Below are 20,021 nucleotides of genomic sequence, written 5' to 3' on the forward strand. Positions count from 1 at the left end.
GGCCTAAGAATCTAAACTATTTTGGCATAATATTTGAGTTATTGCCCTTCATAACTTTTGGTACTAAGTTTTATCTCTGGAGCATAACGAAAAAAAAGTATTGGTCTTTTAATTTGGAGGTTTAATCTTATTAAGTAAATTGTTTACCTTTTATTTTGCCTAAGAAAGGCTACTGTTAAAAGAAAAATGATAAATCATTTGATAACCCATTTTAGTGGTATTAATATGTAGACAGTGGTGATTACTGTTTGTTTGTGCATAAAAAGTTATTTATGTGAAAGAATGAGTTTAACATAAAAGCAGTTTTGTTATAATACATATTCCATATTTCTGATGTTCAGTTAACATTGTAAATATGATTACTTTGGAACAATGTTTTGCTAATGAAATATAGTTAAATAGATAACAATCTTACAATGAATATATTGACAGTACAATGCCTGGATAAGTATTGAAGGATCCATATTAACTTACTGTGGCATATATAATGTGGCATTTTAAGCTGGACTATTTAAATAATACGGCGAGCATTTGTACTCATTAAGGCTTCAGGGACATGATAACACTTAGGTTAAGTTTTTGGTTGCAAGTTGGCATCTCAAGAGGTACTAGATAGTATGATTTCATTGTTCAAGGCCCATAACTCTAAAACATGGATTTTGACAGAATTATTACGCTTTTTTGAACATAGCTATTTCTACATTATCCAGACTCTTGTTTTACTATCAAGCACTGAGAATAGTTGAACACGCTGTCCTACCAACAGATCTTTTTATAGGTACATGTACAAAGTTATACCAGTCTTGAATAAACAATTCTATGTATAACCCTAGTAAACTGATTCACTCATTTATGAAATCTAAAAGAAGTCCATTAAAGATAGACTGCAACCATTTATAAAAATCAGGTTGCCCCTATTGTAATATTGTTAACTGTAATGGAATTTCAAAGAAGTCCATAAAGATATAGTGAAACCATTTAATAGAAAATGTAGCCCCTATTGTTATATTGTTATCTATTTCAATAATGTATCAAAAGGTGTCCATAATATTCTGAGACTTATTACTTTAACGATATGGTAAATGTTATTGATTGTTTGTAACATAACCCTACAAATAAAAATTTGTTTTGTTTTGAATAGATATTGAAAATAAATTTTACAAAACAATTGTATTTTTCAGTGTTGATGTTGTTTTTTTTGCTCCAAAAGTCTTTTATTACAAAATTGACTGATATAATGTATTATAACTGATATAAGTTAAAAGCCCATTATGCCCCAGGAATACTTGTACTTTTATAGTATCCAGAAAGTAAATCATTGGCCAGTTTTCTGAATCATCTATTTTATTTGTTGCTTTTTGCAATAAGTACAGATATAGTGATTTAGTATTTTGTATGGAAGTCAAAGCAATACTGTCTCCATTTTTCTGCTGACAAATTATTTCACATTAATTATTGCTACTTTCTTCAGGTAACAAGCATCTAACATTCTCTAAAACCATTATTTAAACATTATAAAATTCATGTTTGCCATTTTTAAAGAAGTAAAACGAAGTAAAAAGTAATTATTATTTGTATGTGAGGCATGAAATCTCATATTTATTCTTTTAATGACAAGGCCTTAAAGTGGATTGGTCTGAAATGGACACATCTTCTATCAGTATTTGTAATATTGATGAAAACAATAAAAAAATAGATTTTTCGGATATTCTTATAAAATATTTTTGAAAAATATGTTGATACAGTTCTACGTAATTTAGTATAAACATTGATATGATGAAAAATAATGATTTGTTCTAGAACAATGTATTGTGTGCTATATACAGACCATGTATCTCACACCTGTTGATGTAAACAAGTTTTAAAAAGTCGGAGCGTCAAAAATTATTAATATTGAAAGTAATTATTTTTCAAATGAACAGTTTTAGACAAAAAAATAATAGACAAAATCAGATTTAAAATTTCTGGTCAATTTTGATATAATTTAGATAATTTTCTGTTGTCGGAATCTTAAAATATGAGTGAGTAATGAACTTCGGCGCAATAACAGAAGAAGCGGAGACCGTCTTGAAAAAGCGAAGAACAATGGATCCATCGCTATGAAAGGAGAGACTATGATCTTAATGTAAAGAAATTCATTGAAAAAAGAAAACTACATGCAACAAAGAGCGAGAAGAATGTAACAATTAATAGAAACTGCTGGAGGTCTTAGAATAATTCTCAATACGGGTATTGTACGAACTTTTGAAACAATCTGTAAGATACATTCTACAGTTTTGAAAAAAATACTGAACAAATGCCAGAAATTCTTGTACATGACAACAAGGCAATCTTGTCGAAACAAATAATAAATTACATCCCGGAAGACAAGGGATATACACTTTAAATATGTACCAAATTCAAGTCGCCCCGGGTTTTATTTAAAAGGGAAAACAAACGGGTTTTTGAAAAAGATTACCCGAAATTTTAAAAAAATTTTTAAATATCGGGAAAATCATTTAAAAAAACCCCCAATTACATTGCTAAAAAAATAATTTAAAAAATTCACCCGTTTAAAATTTTTTCCCCCTAAAAAAAAAAAATACTTGAAGAATGTTCAACTGAAAATGACGGGGTCACGAGCAGCATAAAACCAAATTTCACCCCCCTGAAAAATGAAAAATGAAAGAAACCCAAAATTAGAAAGAGAAATTTTTGACCCTGACAATTTTAAGTCCCAAACAAAGATTTTAAAAGGAAATTTCCCTTCCTCTTTCCCGATAGCGTAGAGAGTAAACAAACAATAAAAAGAGGCCCTTTCCCAGATAGGTTTAAAAAAAGATGGGTTTGATTAGACTGAAATCTCAGAGGCAGGTAAATTCTAATGAATTGAATGGTGAAGTCGAACATATAAAAAACAACACGGAGGTAATCAAAGAACAAATTTCTTCGGTAAATTCCTGTCTGGTTCAAAGGCTACAGTCTATTTCAGATCATCTTCGGTCAAAAGCTAATGTTCCTTCTAACAGAACCGCTCATAATAAGAAAAATAGCGTGGAAAATAAATCTCCTCATCAATCTCATGATTATTCCCTAGAAATGAATTGCTCAATAGATACTCTACAACCAGTATCAACAGAAGACAAGATACAGGACACAAACCAAACACATGTGAAATATATAGAGCCTTCCATTAACAAAGTTAATGATTCAGATTCACCAACCAAATCCAACAGGTCCAGTAGATGGAAAACTCTTATTGTCGGGGATTCTATTCTGAAAAGGAATTCATACACGAGGTCTGAAAAACAATGTTGATGTGCTAACATGTCCAGGGAAGCAGACAAGTGATGTGTGTTTTCGTCTGCGCAATTATGATTTGCGTGAATACAAAAACATTGTTATTTACGTTGGTGGAAATGATGTGGCAAACGATGGTTCCGTTGATAAAGTTTACGAAGAACTCAAAGTTACCGTTGCTTCAATGCGTGATAAATGTGCTATCTATCTGTGTACTCTTTGTCCACGCCGTGATACAGATGTTGAACCAACTGATCGCGTAATTAAGAGAGTTTGTGAAGATACCAGGGCTACATTAATCAACTGCTTTTCCATCTTTCGTCTATGGGGATGGCAGTACAGCAAAATATTACTACAGTCGGGATGGAATTCATCTAGGTTCTAAAGGAGCAAGTATTTTAGTAGGTGTAATCAACAAAACACTTCCGATAATAAAGGAACGTGATTCAAATGGACATGGTCAAAGACGACCCTTCTTGGGACCAAACACAAATGAAAAATTCAAGGTCAGATTGAATAACTTTATTCACTGTAATATTTGTGGTTTTAACAATCACAGACCACAAGGGAATGCAGACGAGGCAGGAGGTGGTAGGTTCGTGCAGACAGACATAATCTCTCACATGAATGTACTAACAAATTTAATATTTTTTCAAAAAACTTTGCAACACTTGTGATAAATTAGCTTGTGAATGTCAATTCAAAAACCTAAATCATTCTATATCAAGCAATAATTCAAATGGTATAGATCTTGATAATAATTTTACCTTACTTCCTCACATAGTGACACAAACTGGTTGTCGGTTGAAACTGCTTTTAATGAACCTGTTAGTAATTATGTAACATTTTCTTTCAGCACTAAAGGGTTGCATATAAGCTTTCTAAATGTACAACATCTTATGCCCAAAATTGATGAAATACGTATGATACTTAATGAATCAAATGCCCCAGATATTTTTGGTTTATGCGAAACATTTTTATGTGATTCAGTAGAAGATAAGGATCTCAAAATTGATAATTATACTTTTGAAAGGAGAGACAGGGTATTAAAGGGTGGCGGTGGAATTGTAATATATATCAAAGATACTGTTTCTTATAGAAGGCGAATTGACATAGAGTCGAAAAATGTGGAATCTGTTTGGTTACAGGTTAATTTTTCACACAATAAATCTGTACTGTTAAATTTCTTATACAGGCACCTAACAGTAACCAGTCTTGGATTGATTTCTATGAGCAGCAATTAATTACTGCAAATTAAATAACTAGATTTGGTATGTAATTGGAAAATATGAACATTAACTTATTCAATAACCCTAACAAATTTTAATAAATAGCAAATGGGGGCATTTGTTCAAGAAAAAAAAATTTTGGGGCCCCCTCGAAAGCAATTTAATCCAAAATTTCCTAACTAGAGTAACCCAAAAAAAATAAAAAAAATCTACTATATTTTACCATTTGTCGTATTTCCCTTAACCTATTATTATGTGAGTGTTCAAATTTAAACTTAAAACATACTATCCAAATTTTCGTTTACAAAAAAATTGGGGTTTTCAAAAAAGGGGTAAATGCTTTTCGGGATAAAAAGGGTAAATTAAGCGTTTTTTTCAAGAATTTTTAAAAGAACAAGTAATTTTTAAAAAGGAAATTTTAAATGCTTAATAATTTTTTTATGATTGAAAAATTGCAGAGCCAAATAACTCACTTGATTGTTCTATACAATATGATTGAAAACATTATTTTAACAAACATGGCGCCTGTAAAAGTAAAGCGTATTAAAAGGACTAAACAACCAGATTGGTACTTCTGACGAAATTAAAGAGGCCCGCAATAAAAGAGATCACTATAAAGGTTGTTAAAGACTGGATTTAATTATAAGTTATTGGAGAAATAAATGCCAGGCTATTATTAAAAAGAGTAAGAAGATGTTCTAATAAACAAGGCAGTTTGAAGATTCGAAAGATTGTAAATATTTATGGCAAAATTTAAATGACATATCAAATGAGAATAAGCAGCAACCGTCTTTACCAATCATTAAACATTAATGATGTTCTTTTTGAAGGAAATGTGAATGTTGCAAAATGCCTTAAATAATCATTTTACAGAAATTTCAAAATCTAATTAAGAAATCTTATTTTAATGTTAACAATTTTTCGTATTTAAAAGATTTTCTAGATCATAAACTTAGACATAAGCAATTTGACATTGATTTCATACCACATTTGAAGTAAGCAAATATATTTGACAACCTTGATAAAAATAAATCTTCTGGCATTGATGGAATTGGTCCTAATATGTTAAAACTATGTAAAGACTCTATAACGAGAGCAATAACTTCAATTATTAATAAGAGTATTTCACTAGGTATATTCCCAGATAAACTGAAACTAGCACGTGTTATACCTTTACAACAAAGGGGAGATAAGTCAAAACCCCAATAATTATAGGCCAATATCTATTGTCCCAACCATTTCAAAAATACTTGAAAGGCATGTTGCAAATCAGCTAAATAATTATCTTCATTATACCAAATATCATAAATGAACACCAGTCAGGTTTCCGGAGACATCATTCTTGCCAAACGGCTTTGATCCGCCTTATAAATAATGCTTGGCTTACGAATATTGATGATGGAAATATAATAGGTGCTGTATTTTTTTTAGATTTTAAAAAAGCCTTTGATTTAGTTGACCATAATATACTGATTCATAAATTAAAACTTTATAATTTTTCTGAAAACTCTGTACAATTTTTCCAGTCATATCTCTCTAACAGAGAGCAAATTGTAAAAGTCAACAATGATAAATCTGAAAGCTTACCGGTTATATCAGGCGTGCCACAGGGCTCAATCTTAGGTCCTATACTGTTTCTTTTATATGTAAATGATATATCAGTCACTACGAATTCAGACATTGATATGTATGCAGACGATTCAACATTACACATAGCTGACCAAAGTTTGAGTAATATACAGTCTGAGTTGCAACTAGACTTACTAAAAAATACAGGAATGGTGCACTCTCAATAATATGGCCATAAATCCAGAAAAGACCACGTGCATGATAATTGGATCAAAATGTAAAATAAATAACATAGGCAATCTTTCTCTGCATATTGAGAATTCGAGTATAAATAATGTTCATTGTCAAAAGCTACTTGGATTGCATATTGATAACTGTCTATCTTGGAAAGCACATATTGACAAAACATGTTCTAAAAGCTTGCTTCTAAAATATCTCTGCTGAAAAGAATTCAAATATTTTCTTACACCTGAAATGAAACAATTATTTTATAACGCTTACATTGCCCTTCTTTTGATTATGGATGTATTATTTGGTCCCATGTAACAAATCAGATTTAAATAGAATAACAAAATTACAAAAAAGAACCGCTAGAATTATTTTAAATAAACCCGTAAAAACAAATTCTCTTGATATGTTTCAAAATATGAAATGGTTATCTTTTCCATCTAGATGTAAATACTTTTCTGGAATTATGGTATATAAAGCGATGAATGAATTAACGCCAGCATATATTTCTAATCTAATTCCGTTATCTCAAAATAAAACTTACTTACTAAGATCAACACATAAAAATGATATTATGCATAAACGACCTAAAACAATTATTTGAAACGTACTTTTTATTATTCTAGTATGGAGTTATGGAACACTATTCCTTTAAAAATAAGAAATCTTTCAAGTCTTAAATTATTTAAATCACATTTCAAACATTTATTATTATCTAGAGATGAATTATAGAAAATTTACCTATACTATAATATAATATTATGTCTGTCTTCTTTGTTGATTAAGATTTACTGAATGTTGTAATCTTTACAATTGCTTTAATATGTCCGTTGTTATGTTTATGTTTTATTGAAGGCCTTGTTGAAAATAAGATTTTGCATTATATGTGTTGTATCTAATGCTTTGATGTATTGTCTTAATAAGTTACCTTCGTTAAATAAAGAGTTTATTATTATTATTATTATTATTATTATTATTATTATTACCTACTTACTGTGGCTGAGGGGTTGTCTTTAATGATTGAGGCATATAAGAATTGCAGCCAAACCGGTTTTTCCTAAAGTCACCCAGAGGAATAAATGGGTTTTGAATAATTGAAATCTGTGCACTTTTTAGCTCCGGGAGGTTTAAAAAGGGTTTTTCCCCCAGGGAAATTTTTGAAGTTTTTTAACTCCCGTAGGTTTTACACAAAGATCATGCTTTTTCTGCTTTGGTGCCATATGAACTGTACTGTTGATGCGCAGTAGAACTAAACAAATAAACACATACCAATAAGTCAGGCAGACGCTGTTAAGTAAAATTACAGAAGCAATCAACAGGTACAGCCAGTCGATCCGTTTTCCCCTTGAAGTGTTATTATGTTATTCTTATTTTGCGTGTTTTTTTGTTTGTTTTTGGGTTTGGGGTTTTTTTGTTGGCGACTAAAGATGACATAATAGTTTTTAATTTCTAGAAAAAAATCATGAAACTAATTATTTTTTTCACATATATATTCTATTAGCCAACTTGGGTATCTGCTGAGTACTTTTCCCTCTCTTTTGTCTATTAGGAGTTTTCCTTGAAATAATTTATAATTTCAAACTGTCTACGTACTCCCCAGGGGTTTAACAATTATAATAGATAGATTTTGCTTGATCCTAAGATACATCCTTTGAATGTCACATCGACTTGCTTTAACTTAGATTTAGATAGATCGTTTGCTTGAGAGATCAAAGATTATATAATTATTTAGAAAGACATTTACCTTTTTGAAAATTCCTTCAATGCTTCGCCATTCGTAAGCTTTGTTTTGCACAAATATAGGTTTGGAATAGAAATGACAACATGCAGAAACTTAAATTTATTAAGAATGTCCTAATATAGATTATTGCCCCTCGGTTAATGTATAAGAATTGCAGCCACCGTTTTTATGAGGCGACTAAATGGGTAACTTGAGTCTATTGTTGTGGGTTTAACCCCTGTTGTTGCTTTGAAGTTTGTAACACCTGAGGTTAGCCAAAATGAAAAAAATCCTGTTGCCCTATACTATGTCGGTTTGGCCGTAAACCAAACAAACAAAAATAATAATTAGGTATTTAGTAGAAATAATTTCTGGCCAAAGCAATGCAGCCTCATTTTCTAAAATGTATTTCATAAAAGTAACATGAGCAAAGTTTACTATCCAATTATATAATTATACACCGTAGCGACAAATAACAACACTTGTTTCTGCGAAAGCAACATGCCTCTAGATTCTTGCTAATTCTCATGAAAATTTTAAAAATGAATTTAAAAGTAAAACATTGTGAAGTGAAGAAAGAAAATAATTTACGCATTGCAAACATTACTTGCAATCCACGTAAAATTCCAAAATGCTAACAAATAGCCGTTACTAACGCCTTAATTTCTGAGTAAAAGCGTAAGTAACACAGCAAAAATGTGCAATGATTCATAGTGCAAAATTGCACGTATCATGTAAATTATTACTTGAATCTTAAATCTTTTTTACTCTTTTTAAAATCTTAGTAAATTTGTTTGAAGCTTATCTTTTCTGATTTTTTTGGTTCATCTGAAGGGATGCAGCTAAAATATTTATACATTTGTCTGTTAAACATACCAGTACAACTCGGATATGTAGTTGGAAACAAAATCAGAACAGTGTATATCAAATAACTACTCTTCTTTGTAAAACATCATCAGACACTTTGGATACGTCGATTAAAGCGCTTATTTCTCAAAACCATTACACAACTGGTGGCACACATTTATGTAGGCCCCTTGTGACGAAGGGGTTGCCTTTTACGGGTTGAGGCATCAGAATTGCATCCAGCGTTTTTAAATCCTTCATGGCCGTATAAGGCGGCTAAATGGGTTCGAATTACTGGAGTCTATGCAGCCTTTAGCTCCATATGACCTAAATTGTGTTAGTGCGCCGTTAAACCAAACAAACAAACATTTTTGTAGACTGGATTACGGTCTATAAAACCTTTGTCTTGAATTTCCACAGTTGTATAGTATTTTCAAATGATGCATCGATTGCTTTTATTGGATATTACAGTGTGCTTGAAAGGATTTACGCATCTTGCTTGCTAATACTGGTTTTCCTTAACGGAATTACAGGCATATCATTGCCAGATATTACGCATGGATATTTCCTTTTTAAAATCAGATACCATTATTTTCAGATGTAGAATGTCAAGGTTCTTTGTTTTGTCTTCTAAAAGCTTTGATGACGTTTTGAAGAAAGTGATGAATGTATTATCATGCACTTCTTTTTCTTTTATTCTTGTCATTTATATTTTGTTTCTATCCAGTATTATGGGGCGTCCGTGGCCGAGTGGTTAAGGATGTTGACTTCCAACCACTTGCACCTCACCGCTGTGGGTTCGAATCCCGACAGGGACTTTGGATTCTTTCATGTGAGGAAGCTATCCAGCTAGCTTACGGAACGTCGGTGGTTCTACTCAGGTGCCCGTTCGTGCCTGAAATAATGCACGGCAGGGCACCTGAGGTTTCCTCCACCAGTTAAGCTGGAACGTCGCGATATGACCTATACTGTGTCGATGTGACGTAAAACCCAAAACAAACAAACTATCCAGTATTTTACAATTATTGACTTGTAAGCCATTGAATATGATGTGCTATTCACGCAGATGACATAGCCGAGGTCAATATGACTTGCCGGTGAATATTGATAATGCAATAACTGACATTAAGAATAAATTTATTTTTATATTAAAAAGAACATTTGATATTTCAATGAAATAAATATACAGATGGGTGAATTCTATTTATGTATGTCTGGCATTTTAAGTTAAGGTTTAGAAAAATTACACCATGAACAACATTACATATTTATTATAATATCATAAACATAATCAACAATAAGTTGGAAGTCATAAATCAATATTTTAACATTTTGTCACCCTTTGTTAGTGACAACATGTGTTAGGGCGCTTAAAAGAATCATATAGACCTTTTTACGACGCGGTCCGTTGCTATGAAAAATCGATCGGAAGTAATAATTTCTCGCGCATGCGCAATCTGTTCTAAGAATTTAAGTACGGGTATATCAAGAATATTTGGACTTTTCTATAAAAAACGGAACAAATGTTGTCTACAGCTTCTTCATATAAGAAAACCTCATATCTGTCAAGTAATTAACGTCTGGTTGGAGAACTATATTGGCAGATCAATCTTCAAACGAGTTTCTAAGTGTTTTGTAATTTCTTTTTAAGAATCATTTTTTAAATTGTACAATTTTTCTCTCCGTAATTTTTAGTATTTTGATTATTCTTTACTACCGTTTCGCAAACCTTATGAATTTCATTACACATGATCATTCATGTAGACATACATAATTGATAGCTTTTTCACAGATTTAAAGACATTGATATATTAACTATATATTTAAAGTTTTTTGTCTTAAAATATTGAAGAACTTACTACACTAGAAGAATATTATCTGTACAAAAGTCATACAAATTTTATATTTTGATAAAGCATCTCGTTTACACATTAATATTCTTTAGATCTATGAAAAATTGTCTATCATAGAAAAGATCTACCTTGCTATTCAAATGTGTATGCCAGTACTGAATACCGCTTTTGAAGACTAAATACATGTACCTCCCAAACCGGTGCTACGGAGCACCCTTTTACTAGATTTGTTCCTAGTATGTATCTTATATCATTCTTTTTTAAAATGTTTGTGTCTTGCTATGATAGGGATTAATGCGGCGGCCAATTTTATAAGGAAAATATTATTATTGATATATTACATTTAAAAATATCATACCAAGAGGAGACTTTTTAATATTAAGAATTAAAAATAAAAATCATTTCATCTAGTACATGTACATACGTTTTTTTCACTTTGCAGATTTGAGTTCGCTTAAGTGACAGACCTGATTTTAAGAACTTATGAATGCAAGGGACATTGTGTAGTACAAGCGGTATCTTGAGTGTTTAAACCTAATACGGGTATGCTGAAGACGACGAGGGTGGATATCAATAAAATAAAATTGGCCTTGACCTTCTAAAGGTCAATTAAAATGGCTGCTTAAAATATTTCCATTAACTATTCTTGTCTGAATCAAATGAGTATTCAATATTATCTAAGTAAAACAGTTATTCAATTTGATATTATACTAATATTTTAGCTATATTAAGCCAACATGTAACAACTGACTAAAGGCAAGTTCAAAAAGGCGGTTTAAATCGTCGCTATTATTAAGTAAGGCAAAATTAAATTTCGTTGTAGAACTAATAATCTTATGAGTGTCTACTGTATGAATTTGTTATAGAAAATTGGAAAGAACTTTACTGTGTTATGCAATAAAGCTCTCAATATGGTCTCTAGGTATTTTACATCACTCTCATGCATTGTGGGACTCATTTTGTTTATGTGTAGAGTATGAAATGTGTTAACCTAACAATCTACAATGGTCTATGTATTGTATTAGATAGAACCAGCTCCAATTCGACTCGGACAATAATTAATAATTAATCCAAAGTAAATGAGAAATATACCTCTGGGAAAAAGTTAAGCACAACCCGGAAATACATGAGATGACTACTTAATTGAGCTAAAAAAAATAGTTATTGGATAAGAAGCGATACCAATTTAGTAATCATAAACCAGTACATTTATGAGCTTACTTTATTTTTAACCAATTATAGAATCATAAGCAAATGTGTTGTTTTTACCAAAAACGTGTAATTGTTTATCATGTTTATATGTATGGCGTTGGGGCGTTTACAAAACACTTACTGGTGATATTTTTGGTAAAATGTTGACGATTACGTAACCTAAAATGACATTATGTAGCCAAATGTTTAATATCGTGAGTAAACGTAACGTAGCTGGATCTTCATCTCATACTACCAGTAAGGCGTCTAATGAGATTTTGAGTTGTTCCAGTTGTTGCAGGATGACTACATGTGGTTCGTACCATTGCTCAAATAAAACTAAAATTTCAGTTGCTTTCATGTCCAAAATTGAGGCGAAATGCCAGGTGTGCTAAACTTATTTTCAGGTACTAAATACATGTAATACAATAAGCTAAATTGCACAATAGATCTGATATCTAGCTTTACGCGAGGATGTTGTCAGCAGTAATTAAATTTGTCATTTGTTAAAAAATAATCCCTATTTTAAAAGTCATTTTTATATATGATACTGTAACAGACAACCTATTTTCCCCGAGGAATTAACTTGACAAGAATATATGGCTAATAAGATTAATCTTAGATTTTAATAACCCAAAACTTATTCCTTGAGGCTCTAATGCTCTGTTTAAAATATTTTTATCCTAAAAATTAGAGGCAACGAATCTTTAAGTAGATTTATTTTAGTTGTTTTTGAAAGAGACAATGACATTCGAAAAACAATATTCTCACGGAGAAAAGATTTGAACCGTTTCCCTTATTTGCGCCGATGCCCAATATCATTATTCAAACCTTATATTGCATGTTATGAGGTTAATCGTTGTAAATTTGATTCCCTTATTCTACAGACTCACTCTCACTAACAAATAAAAGTTAGTACCCTTGGTAACAACTTTTCAGGCTATTCTTGCTTATTTAACAAACATTTATTAGATAATCAATGTTTCGTATTTTCAGTTACTGGTAGGATAATCGAAGATTCAAGCTTTGCAAGATGAACTTAATGTTGTCGTTAGATTTCCTTACTGTTTTATTTTCTCTCAAACTTAGATATCTGATATTGGTATCTTTTATATTTCTGTCCGATTATAATAAACATTAACACGACATTTTCTTAAAGAATCTTTATTTCGCCATCAAGACAATACAGTTTCATTGCATTTGTATACTTCCAATAAGCTGAATTTTTAGTGCCAATATGACAGCACATTGACATAATTACAATGTCATAGATATATTGTACAGGTCCTTCATAACAACTGATAAAAACTAATTTTAAGACAGTTCGGGGGTAAATGGAAATACAATTATTAAGTAACACTTCATATCACTTAACTTTGTATGCATTCCAAAAATATACCGTTAATTATGATATTATAATAATTGTCTGCATTCGTACTCTTTCGTTCCTTCTTTCGTTTATATGTTTAACTGTTTTTAACTGTTGCTAAATGAAGATGTTTTATTCCTAGAATTATGACCGAAAGACATGTTTTGCTTGTTTATAGAATAACTTCTTTGAAAGGTTAGAACTCTTACAAAATTGGTTAGAATAGGCATGTTGGAAATCAAACAATTTTGATATTCTACGCATCCCAGTTGCTCTTAGAAATACTTTAATGTGAAAACTAACTTGGTTTTTTTTAAAATACCAGTACTGTGTATAGGTGTGACAAAATTAAATGGAATAAAGCACCCCATTTAGGCATGACCATCAAGGATACATATAACATGTTCCTTTATACTTTGCATGAAACAAGGTATAGAGTAATTCATATTACGAATAACAAGTCGTGCATCCTGAACCATTTTTTTTAATTAACAAAAGGGTTTCCATGTTTCCTACGTCATATTTGTCAAAGAATTTACTTTCACACAGAGCAATTCTAATTAATGCATTCTCTGGTGTGCTGTCATATTTGAAATTAAAAAAAATCATATTCAAAGATTGAACAAACACAACTATGTTAATTTGTACACATTTTATCCGCACAATATATAGCTTAAAGATACGATCCTTTTCTCCATAACCATTGGCACAACTCATTCATTGTGGCCTTTTGCAGACTAGGAGAGAATACTGTCTCCAATTCTTCTTAATATACATTTTCTCCTTTGTAATTCCTCTCCTCTTTCAAATTTTAAAAATGCAAATCGATTGCTTGATGTTATTTCTAAGGGTTTTGCCCTTGAAATAATTAGAGGCATGTAAGAGGAAGAATCTTAAGCATATTTCCATTTTTAGTTAAACGTAAATCAATTTTTCTCAGTTTATTACAACATTATTTACGCACATCTGAAAAGAAATTGAATAAAAGAACAAAAATATGAATTTGTTATCAAATAATAATATAAATTACAGTACTATAACAATTACATTATTTATGATATTATATTTATAGATTTTGAAATTCTCTATATGACTTTAAGATATATTTTCATCAGTCACAAATTCTGCTTTACATGAATATTTTTTGGCACATTATGCCTCGTAAATGAATACATTTTTTTTATTTCATCGCAAGTGCAAGAACACTGAGTGTAGATGTTGTAATAATTGATTATGAACATGCTACATTCCCATCACCTGATGAAAATTCCGTTAAATGTTAGATGATCATAAAGAAATAAAAATGTTATCAAAGTGCTATTTTGACTTCCTTACAAAACACTTATTAACTGTAACTGTACTAATTACCAAAGCACAAACGAAACAAAAGAAGGCATAAAAAATATGACTAATGAGAAACTTTTTGAAACTGAAACAAAACAGATTTGGAAAATATAAATTGATTTCATTTTAAGGCTTAATGGCCGTTTAGGTAAAAATTGTATATATGTTTTGATTATACTAGCATGCTGTTAAGTATTCTTTCAGACCGCAACTTAAATGTCAGACTATAAAAAATCAAAAATGAGAAAAATAGCATCATAATGTAAACAAAATTGACGAATCTTTACAAACATTAAGACATGATATCACGTAAGCCATTTCACTATGAATGTTACTTCTTGCGTGACAAATTTCTTGTTTCTCAAATATTGAGACAAGCAACTGTCATCTTGAATGAAGGTGTTTCTTTTTCTTTTTGTAATGTCTACTGTAAAAATTACATGTCAATGACCGCAAAGTCGACTTAAGTTAAGATAAAGTAAATTAATTAAAAAAAAATCTTAACGAATAATTATATTGTTTAATTTAAATTCGTTTTTCCGACGGTAGTATCATCTTATTCTATTGAACCAATGGCATTTTTGGAAATCCAGCTGAAGGAGACAACACATACTTTAGTACCAATTGAAGCAGCAATAAGTATAAATAATAATTGTGCCTGGTATGGGCAGATATTTTGAGATTTCTTTTTCTTTCTTTTTCCAACTTCTATAATAGATGAAATGTCATTTTGTTAACCAGGAGAACGAACATCGACCGATCTAAATACTCTTCTCAAATTTCAATTACTTTTGAAACCAAGCTGGAATGTTATTTAGAAGAAATAACAAAAAACTTTAAACACTTTTAGAGACATGATGAATAGCAGAAAGAAATAAAATACAAGATTTATAAGCAAATATTTTCACTTTTAAAGCTTATCTTTTTCAATCGAACATCTTGAATATTATTTACACGTCTTTTTTCTCATTCAATACATATGATACTCATACATATTTTAGAACAGAGTAATTAATGTAACTAAAAATAACTGAGTTTTAATAACCATGGAAGTATATTTTATACACGCATATTAAAAACCATCTCGTTCATGGCTAGTATTTTGATACAATATTGTCTGTATGCATTTGTCTTGTATTTTTGCTTTTCTCTGCCACGTTAAAAGAGCCAATCGATTGCCTAAAAGCATCATACAACTCATCTCTCTTGTACATGATTAACGTCTCAACAAATTAAAATCATACCATTGCTAGGATTCATGTGTGCGTATTTTCTATTACAAAAGGATGTATTATGCAAAATCATTGCATAATTATATAGATTGTCTAGAAAGTAATAGATGTTTTAAAAATGTTATGGATTTGTTTCAAAAATCAAAAACTACATGTACAAGAATATAAGAGAATATAAATGCCACACTAATTTATACACACCAGTGAAAACAACAAAGCAAAACGTAAACAGAACCTAGTAATTTAAGCTTTATGATTGTAGTAGATGTTTATTGATGATATTGTTCTGATAGCCAGTGTGAGAAAGCTCGTTTGTTTTTAAAATAAGCACAGCACATTTGATCCTTACTGATTTGCCAAAGACAGCAATTATCAACAGCTGCTAAGCAATGCTTGATTGACAAAGACACATACAGAATCCGTAAAGAATGCACAACATTGTAACATTGAACATGTATCAGAATTGGTTGGACTGAGCTTGTGATTTGACGGTAGTGGGAAGTGCAGGTCACTGTTCACTTCCCTATCACCGGCTGAAATTGTATTCAACATTTATACAGGACTTTGGTGAAACTATGAATTTAGAAGTATCTGCAGATGTTAATATGACTGTGACCATAGAACCTCCAATATAGTATGTTTGTGCAATTCAACGAACAACTGCTTATTAGAAAAGAATACATGTGCACTAAACGGAAAAACAGTTCTTGTTACTTAGATAGAGAAGTGAATTGTCTCACATCGTGACTTGGATCACTGCTTTTGACTATCCGATCATGGCGCCACAAGAAATCGTTCATAGATATTGGCGAATACTTTTTACTTCTTTAAAAGCATGAACGGACGCTTTATGAACTAACAAATCAGGTTATGTATATTTTTATGATCTTTCTAACTGAAGCACATTTAATGATTGATGATTTATGACACAGTAATTGAGTCAATGTTTAGTTTTAGCTATAATAATCCTGGTTTGAGTCTGTAAAATATCCCCGTACATGTAATCAAAGATGTTGCCTGCTTTTAAATGTTGTCTTTTGACAGCTTGTCCGTGATATGCAGGCTTCATAACCTCTGATCGCTTTCCAAAATTTCATTTTATTAAGTGTAGCCCATTCTTTTCTCGTTTAAGGCACATGCATCTTTTCATATAATCATGCTAACGTGACGCATTGCAGGTTCCATAAAAACCGCAATATCAACACACTGTGGATGTTTCAAAATTCTAATTTTTACCAGTTTATGTTAAATGTTATATTCTGCTAAAGCTGGTGCTAGTTGCATGGACGGTAGCTTGCAATAACCACTACAGTCCATGAGAAGGCTAAATCTTACTGAGCAGGCAACGTAATAAATTTTGCCGTGTTGGGGTTTCTTTAGGGATTCAGTTTTTTTTATCTATTTTAGCATAAAAGAATCTTATATCAAGGACAGCTTAACATATTTAATATTGCAAGTATTAAGCTTCTAAGTTCGTTTATACCTGTAAAAAAACAACAAAAAAACACTAATTGCGTTTGATTCACATTTGTCTGTTATAAACAATTTACCTTCTGTTTTTTTATAACATAAAAAGTAAAAAGAAATTAAAAACAAATTCTGATTGCATTAGCAAAGATAAAAGAATAAAATTGCTTTTGTTTTACAGACGAAAAGCGATCGCATTAACCAGGAAAACAAACTTCTCCCGATCTAAATGTAATCTGATAAAGTATTCATGAGAGACTTTGTGTTAATACCGGAAACTTAAAAGTTTAAAAGATCAGTTCGTATCGTTTAATGAAATCGCATTTTTCTTTTACATATTACCACTTTTCACATTTCAATCAAGCGTAAGACATATTGTCAATTAATGTCAAAAGGAACAACTATATATATATTTATGTCAACATTTCAATTTGTTGTATCTTTGCCTGAAGAAGTTTTCTCTGTTTGATAATTTTCAAGAATAACAACTACACTTTGAAATTGAAATGGCCATTTAATAATAAATGACGGAAAAACATATAATACAATGTTGATATGAAAGTTATCAAACTAACATAAAATTGTGAAATGGCCATTTAATAATAAATGACATATAAACAATAATTAATAAAACAATGCTGATATGAAAGTTATAATATAACATAAAATTGTATACAAAGCAAGCAAACATTTCTGAAAAATGTATATAAAATATATACACACATATCCCGAAAAATTATCAAAGGTTTGGGTTCCAAGAATATTGCCCAACCTAAGAATATTGCCTAAAACTGTGTATGAAAATTAATATACACACATATCTTGAAGTGAAAAGAAAAATCATTTGTATATAAAATTATAAACAAACACAAAACCTTATTGATGTTATAAGCTTGTCAAAAAATTGAATACTGAATGTTGGGTGGGATGGTGGGTTATTGAAAATTGTTATGAATTATTTCTTCTTCTAAAATGGCGGACTTAATCAGCATCAATTATCACATTGTACTTACTCATAACGATAACCTTAGTGTACTTACTAGTACGGGGCTTTTTCGAAACCCAATATATTTTCGACCTATGACTAAAGACCTAATGAAACCGCCCACCATGAAAGCTTGTAAGTGACCATAAAAACATTTATTTTGCAATAAATTAAGTTTTATGTCAACATTTCAATTTGTTGAATCTTTGCCTGAAGAAGTTTTCTCTGTTTGATAATTTTCAAGAATAACAACTACACTTTGAAATTGAAATGGCCATTTTTAATAATAAATGACAGAAAAAACATATAATACAATGTTGATATGAAAGTTATCAAACTAACATAAAATTGTGAAATGGCCATTTAATAATAAATGACATATAAACATATAAAACAATGCTGGATATGAAAGTTATAATATAACATAAAATTGTTATACAAAGCAAGCAAACATTTCTGAAAAATGTATATAAAATATTATATACACACATATCCCGAAAAATTATCAAAGGTTGGGTTCTAAGAATATTGCCACAAAATTGTGTAAAACACAATTCCCCCAACCAAAACTTCTTTTAATGAAAATTGACTAGTCATGTAAAAAGGGGACAAAACAAAATTATTCTTTAAATGTCTGAAAAAATGCTAATGAAAATAAACAAGAATATTAAAAATATGTACATCCAAGATGATAACTAAACTACCTAATATAAGACAACATTTTTATTGGACTATGGATTTAATTGACTGTATGTGTTACAGAAGGCAACCTTGTATGTCAGAGGCCTTGTCCCCATGACATAAAGTAAACTTGTGACTGAAATAAATGTTGTCTTTATATAGATTTACCTTTTTAGAGTAAAGCTGTATACTGATATCACCATATGTGTAATATCCAAGTAGATCTTAAATTGATACAATTAAAAAATATTAACCATGGCTGGCATGCTTAACCTAAGACATGAAGTTTTAATTTACCTTAACACAAAGGAATAATCATGAATTTAAAATTGAACATTATGTACATAACAAGAGACATACACATTCTAATATCGTAATATGAAGCATATAACATATTATTGGCACAAACTTACAAGTGAGTGTCTGTGTTTTGACAACAAGTTTTTGTCAGAGGCCCGTGTCCCCATGAACAGAAAGTGATGTTGTGATTGTAAAAATGCCGCCCCTTCCTTGAAAAATACATAAAAAAGGATTATGTGCATTCTGATGCAAAAGATATTAAAGATTGAAAAGAAAAAGTGTTAAATAGCAAAGACTCCAGGTACTTCAAATTGGCACAATGGTTTAACAAATATATATTGTTTGAAAACACTTACTGTCAGAGGTCCCTGTCCCCATGACATAACTTAATTTAGTGACTGTTTTGTAAATGCTAGAAAAACACATGTTTACAAATTATTTGCATTATTTGTGCAAAGTTGAATACATTGAGATCATATTAATGTTGAAAGAAAATGTAATCAAAGCAGAATGACTATGGCTATATGTCAAAGGCCCTTGTCCTTATGACAACAAAGTTAACAAATTGTTTTTACAAATCTTGTGAATGCTGCTGACAATTAATGCATGTAAAAACTTATTATGCATTTGTTAGAGGACTGCTATCCATTTGGCCATTGATCTATTTGTTTCTTGTCATTGTTGTATCCCTGCAACGATTTTTTCACCAAAAAAGATGCTGTTGGATC

This window comes from Ruditapes philippinarum, unplaced genomic scaffold (genome assembly GCF_026571515.1).
Source record: "Ruditapes philippinarum isolate M1 unplaced genomic scaffold, ASM2657151v2 ctg3124_1_1_1_1, whole genome shotgun sequence".
In the NCBI taxonomy this organism is placed as follows: domain Eukaryota; kingdom Metazoa; phylum Mollusca; class Bivalvia; order Venerida; family Veneridae; genus Ruditapes; species Ruditapes philippinarum.